The sequence below is a fragment of the Dasypus novemcinctus genome, chromosome 3, assembly GCF_030445035.2.
Source record: "Dasypus novemcinctus isolate mDasNov1 chromosome 3, mDasNov1.1.hap2, whole genome shotgun sequence".
Classification (NCBI taxonomy): Eukaryota; Metazoa; Chordata; class Mammalia; order Cingulata; family Dasypodidae; genus Dasypus; species Dasypus novemcinctus.
In genome coordinates, this window is record NC_080675.1 from 56,580,147 (window position 1) to 56,586,372 (window position 6,226).

At 43.5% G+C, this 6,226-nt stretch overlaps 1 pseudogene; it reads left to right on the forward strand.

Moving 5' to 3' along the window:
- Nucleotides 1-375: 375 nt before the first annotated feature.
- Nucleotides 376-470, forward strand: LOC111758982 (U6 spliceosomal RNA; annotated as a pseudogene).
- Nucleotides 471-6,226: the final 5,756 nt, after the last annotated feature.

A 6,226-nucleotide genomic window follows, 5' to 3' on the forward strand; every position in this document is an offset into this window, starting at 1 on the left:
TCAGTTATTTGCTTTCATCAGATTTGAAGGAGGCCCAATGAAATACTACTTTACACCCTCTGGGAAACTGAAAATAACAAGTGTTGGTGAGGATACAGAGAAATTGGAATGTAAAATGGTGGGGATATAAAATGGTGAAGCCATGATGGAAGACAATTTGGCAGTTCCTCAAAAAATTAAAGAGAGAATTACCATATGACCTAGGAATCCCACTTCTAGGTTTATAGCCAAAAGAATTGAAAGCAGGAACTCAAACAGATACTTGTACACCAGTGTTCATAGCAACATTATTCACAACAGCCAAAAGGAGGAAACAATCCAAGTGCCCAGCAACTGAAGAATGGATAAATAAAATGTGGTGAAGACATACAATGGGTGCACATTTTGGCAGCACATATACTAAAATTGGAATGATAAAGAGAAGATTAGCATGGCCCCTGTGCAAAGATGGCATACAATGGAATATTATTCAGCTGTAAAAAGGAATGAAGTTCTGACACACGTGACAGCATGGATGGCCCTTGATAATATCATCTTGAATAAAATAAGTCAGACACAAACCTAGGATAAGAAAATTCATAGAGACAGAAAGCAGCTTAGAATTACCAGGAGAGGGAAGGAGTAGGAAACAGGAATTTTTGCTTAGTAAGTATAGTTCCTGTTAGGGATGATGAAAAGTTTTGGTAAGGGATGGAAGTGAAGATAACCCTACATTGTGAATGTAATTAATACCACTGAATTTTACATCTAAAATGGTTTAAATGGCAACTTTTCTGTTGCATGCATGTGTATTAGTCAGGGTTCTCTAGGGAAACAAACTGACAGGAGATATCTGTAAATATTATGAGATTTTATAAAATTGTCTCATGTGACCATGGGGATGCACAAGTCCAGATTCTGCAGGGCAGGCTACAAACCAGGGGCTCCAAGGAGGTCCTTGATGAGTTCCAGAAGATCCTGGCTGTTTGAAGTAGGGAAGGGAATTCTCTCTCTGAATGCTGAAATTGCTTCTTTTTAAGGCCTTCAACTGATTGGAAGAGACCTCACTCATTGCTGACGGCAATCTCCTTAGTTGATTGTAGATGTAAACAGCCATCTATGCAATCACCTCACAGATGACTAAAGTCCATGAAATGCCCTTGTATTACAATTAACCCAGCGTTTGCTTGACCAAACAACTGGGCATCATTACCTGGCCAACTTGGCACATTAGCCTAAACGTCACAGTATGTTACCACAATCGTTTTTTAAAATTGAAAGTTAACCTAATTATGTTGTTGGCTTATAGAGCATTTAAAGTATTTTTGATAGATGACGAGGTAATTTTTCACATATGAAATGGTTAAAGTGCAAATTTTTGTGTGATATACATATATTATCACAATAAGAATTTTTTTAAAAGCCATGGACTTGGAACAAAACAAACAAAAAACCTCCTATTTCCTTCTATTCAGTCTTATAGCTATAAAAAGAAAAATTGGAATAGAAGTGATTCTGAATTTTGCCTCATTGTAACAATTAAAATATTCATCCATAGTGTTTTTTATTTAATCCCCCACCTTGCAACGTTTTTTTTGCGTGCCGTCTACTCTCTGTGTCCATTTGCTGTATGTTCTTCTATGTCTGTATTTAAATATTTTTATTTCCCCTCCCCCCTTGCAGCTTGCTTGCTGGCTGCTCTCTCTGTCCATTCGCTGAGGGCTCTTCTGTGCTATCTTTTGTCTCCCTTCTTTTTGTTGCCTCACCTTGCTGAGGCAGCTCTCTGCAGCATGTGGGTGAGCCTGTCTTCACAAGGAGGCCCTGGGACAGCGACTGAGGTAGAGGGGAGCTCATCTGATTGAGTCATAGCCATTTCCCCATCTATAGTGTTTTTGTTTCCTCATTGCTAAAGCAAATACCAGGCAATGAGTTGGCTTAAATAACAGGAATTTATTTTTAAAATCAATTTTATTGATACTTATTCATAAAGCATGCAATCCATCCCAAGTATACAATCAGTGGTATTTGGTATAAACACAAAATTCTGCATTCATCACTTCAATCAGTATTAGAGTCTTTTCATTACTCTAAGAAGGAGAGGAGGAAGAGGAAGAAGAGGAGGAAACAAAACACAGAAAAAAAAACCCTCAACTCTACCCTTTAATAATTAAATCACCTCTCAATCTCTCCATCCTTCCCCTGCCATACATGCTGCCATTTTATTTCTCTCTAATTTATTTGTATTTTATATTTTGTGTAGATGGAGTCAACCAATAGGTAGTACCTTTTGTCTAGTTTTTTTCACTTAGTATATTTCCTTTTTGTAACATAATATATAAATATACATTTCTGCCCACAGTTTGTTTTGGTTGTATTTTTGCCTGATATTAACATACATTTTTCTGTTTCAAAGAAAAACAGTCTTATATATGCAATATTACTCATACTCATATTTCATATGAGGTTTCATTATGCTATACAGTCCCATGTTACATTTTTTAGCTTTCCTCCTAGTAATATACATGATCTTAGACTTTCTCTTTCAACCACTGTCATACCCATATATTAGCACCGTTAATTACAAACACTATGATGTGCTTTCACCATTTTTATTCATTTCCAAAGATGTATGAATAACCTTTTTAGCAATTCTGCATAGATTAAACCACAGCTTTCCATTTTCTAAATTCATTCTAGTTTCTGGTGACCTATATTCTAGTTAACTCCATGAGTTTACTCAGTGTATTTAGTTCATAATGGCACAATCATACCGTACTTGCCCTTTTGCATCTGGCTTGCTTCATTCAACATAATGTCCTCCAGGTCATCCATGACATCCATGTTGCTGTATGCTTCATAACTTCATTTCTTCTCACAGCTGAATAATATTCCATCATGTGTATAACACCACAATTTGTTTATCCATTCATTGTTTGATGGACATCTGGTTTTTTTCCTATATTTTTGGCAATTGTAAATAATGCTGCTATGAACATCGATATGTAGATGTCTGTTCATGTCACTGCTCTCAGTTTTTTTGGGTATATACCTAGTAGTGGTATTTCCAGGTCATATGACAAATCTATATTTAACTTCCTTAGGAACTGCCAAATAGTCTTCCATAGTGGAATGCAGAATGCAGAAGCATTCTGCATTCCCACCAACAGTGAATAAGCATTCCTATCTCTCCATATCCTCTCCATCACTGTCTTTTTAATGGTGGCTATTATAAAAGGTGTGAAATGATATTCTTTGAGGTGCAAAAGTATTTAATTTTGAGGAGGTCCCGTTTATTTAGTATCTCATGCTTTGGGTATAAGGTTTAACAGACCGCCACCTTCTACAAGATCTTGAAGATGTTTCCCTACATTATCTTCTAGGAGTTTTATAGTCCTGGCTTTTTTGTTTAGATCTTTGATCTACTTTGAGTTAATTCTTATGTAGTAGGGAGTAAGATAGAGGTAGTCTTTCATCTTTTTTTCCCCATGTTTTTTTAAACTTTATTTTGTACAATTTAATATTTGAAAATATAAACAATTAAAAACTAAAGAGAAAACACAGTTGAATAAAAAATACATTTCTCAATTAAATGTGCTGGATACCTATAATTTTTTTTAATCATACAATATTTTACACAATATATTTGGTTCCTAGTAATGCAATCATACTGTATTTGTCCTTTTGTGTCTCGCTTGCTTCACTCAACATAATGTTCTCCAGGTTCACCCATGTTGTCATATGCTTTACGACTTCATTTCTTCTTACAGCTGCATAATATTCTATCATGTGAATAGACCACAGTTTGTTTATCCATTCATCCATTGATGGACACTTGGGTTCTTTCCAACTTTTGGCAATTGTGAATAATATCGCTATGAACATCAGTGTGCAGATGTCTGTTTGTGTCACTGCTTTCAGTTCTTCTGGGTATATACCCAGTAGTGGTACTGCAGGGTCACATGGCAACTCTATATTCAACTTCTTTAGGAACTGCCAAACAGTCCTCCACAGTGGCTGTGCCATTCTGCTTTCCCACCAACAGTGAATAATTGTTCCTATCTCTCCACATCCTCTCCAACACCTGCAGTTCTCTGTCTTTTTAATAGGGGCCATTCTGATAGGTGTGAAATGATATCTCATTGTAGTTTTGATTTGCATTTCCCTAATCATTAGTGATATCGAGCATTTCCTCATGTGTTTTTTTTCCTTCGCCATTTGTATTTCCTCTTTGGACAAATGTCTATTCAAGTCTTTTGCCCATTTTTTAATTGGGTCATGTGTCTTTTTATTGTTGAGTTGTAACATTTCCCTGGATATTAAATCCTTATCAGATATGTGATTTCCAAATACATTCTCACATTCAGTTGGCTGCCTTTTCACCCTTTTGACAAAGTCCTGTGGGGTGCAAAAGTGTTTAATTTCGAGGAGGTCCCATTTATCTATTTTTTCTTTTGTTTCATGTCCTTTGGGCGTAAGGTCCAAGAAACCACTCCCCACTACAAGTTCTTGAAGATGTTTCCTGCGGCGGCTTGCTCGGTCGGTAGAGGTGGGGTCTGGCTGCGGACGAGGGGTCGGTCCAGCTCTGGACGAGGGGTCGGTCCCGCTTGGGACGAGGGGTCGGTCCCACTTGGGACGAGGGGTCGGTCCGGCAGCAGACGAGGGATCGGTCTCACAAGGGGTTGCGCGGTTCGGCTGACGGGGTCGCCCGGCGAAGCCGGCGACGAAGGGGTCGCCCGGCGAAGCCGGCGACGAAGGGGTCGCCCGGAGAAGCCGGCGACGAAGGGGTCGCCCGGAGAAGCAGGCGACGAACTGGGGACAAGGGAGGCCAGGCCCTTGTCGGGGGCTCTCAGGACTGGAGGGCGCACGGCAGAAGAACTACCGCGGAGACAAGGTAAACACGCAAGTCCACTTTACTGAGGGAGAGGCAACAGTTTTATAGGGGCTGGGGAAGGCTGATTGGTCGAAGCCACGCCCTGTTCTGATTGGTTGCCGGCGAAAGGTCAGTGGGCGGTACTGGACGGGGGAGGGGTGGTGGTTAGGGATTGGCTGTCGCTGTTGCTGGGGGAAGGGGCAGGGTTTAGGGATTGGTGGCTGCTGTTGCTGGGGTGGAGGGCAGACTTGAGTTTCCCGCCCACGCCTGGCTGTTGCTGCTGTCGGGGGAAGGGAAAAGGGCGGGCTGGATTTTTCCGCCCACACCTGACTGTTGCTGCTGTCGGGGGAGGGGAAAAGGGCGGGCTGGATTTTTCCGCCCACACCTGGCTGTTGCTGCTGTCGGGGGAAGGGAAAAGGGCAGACTGGAATCTTCCGCCCTGGGCCTGCGCAGGGAGAAAGAAGAAGAAGGGTGCCGCCCCACAAGGCATTGTGTGGCGCTATCCGGGAGGAGGGGCGGCCGCGGAAGCATGGCTGCCGAGAAGGGGAGACCCGAGGGCACTCTGCGCCCATGCCGAGCTTCCTTCAGGGGTGGCGGTGAGTCCGACCAGCCACCCTATTATGGGGGCAGCGGCTTGGCCTGCCGCGGCTGCTCCCCCGCCAGGCCAGCAAACCACACTTCAGCCTGAGGGGTGACCGCATTTCCCCCTTCTTTTCAAATAAGCACCAGGATGGCAGCAACAACAAGTAGCTGAGGCCCAAGAGGCAGTAAGCAATGAGGGAAGCGGGGCTGAAGAGGGAGATGAGTATGACGGGGATACAAATGTACAATTTGGGGGGCGGTATCTTGCCGTTGCAAGCAAGGGTGGCCAATGTCCAATTCCCGTTGATCTCGGTGGCTATAAGGTCTATCTGTTGTTAAAAGTCCAGGATGATAGCGCATTACAGGTGGTTGATCTCTTCTTGGTGGCGAAGAGCGGCAGAGGCAGACTGTGTGATGGTCTGGAGGATCGCAGTGGTGAGGACAAGTTGCGTCAGGGCACCAGCGACGGTGGTGGCAGCAGCGTCGGGAGTGGTGGAGACGTAGGCGAGGACAAGAAGGCCAAGGTCTCCACAGGCCGAGAGAGGCCGATGTTAACGGGGCGGGCCGACATGGGGCGGCCCAATCTGCAACGCAGTAGGGGTTCAAGCGAAAAAAGGAGGGGGGCGGGGGACGAGAAAGGACGCTTTGGATGGCTGAGAAGAGGAGTGAGGTCGAGACAGGAGGAAGCTCCGCAGAAGTATGGGGAGGCAAGAGCAGAAGTGTTATTGGATGCTAGAAAGCAGGCCGCGGGCCGGGGAAAGCAGGTTGCGGGCCGTTTCGCGGGGCTGGAGCTGC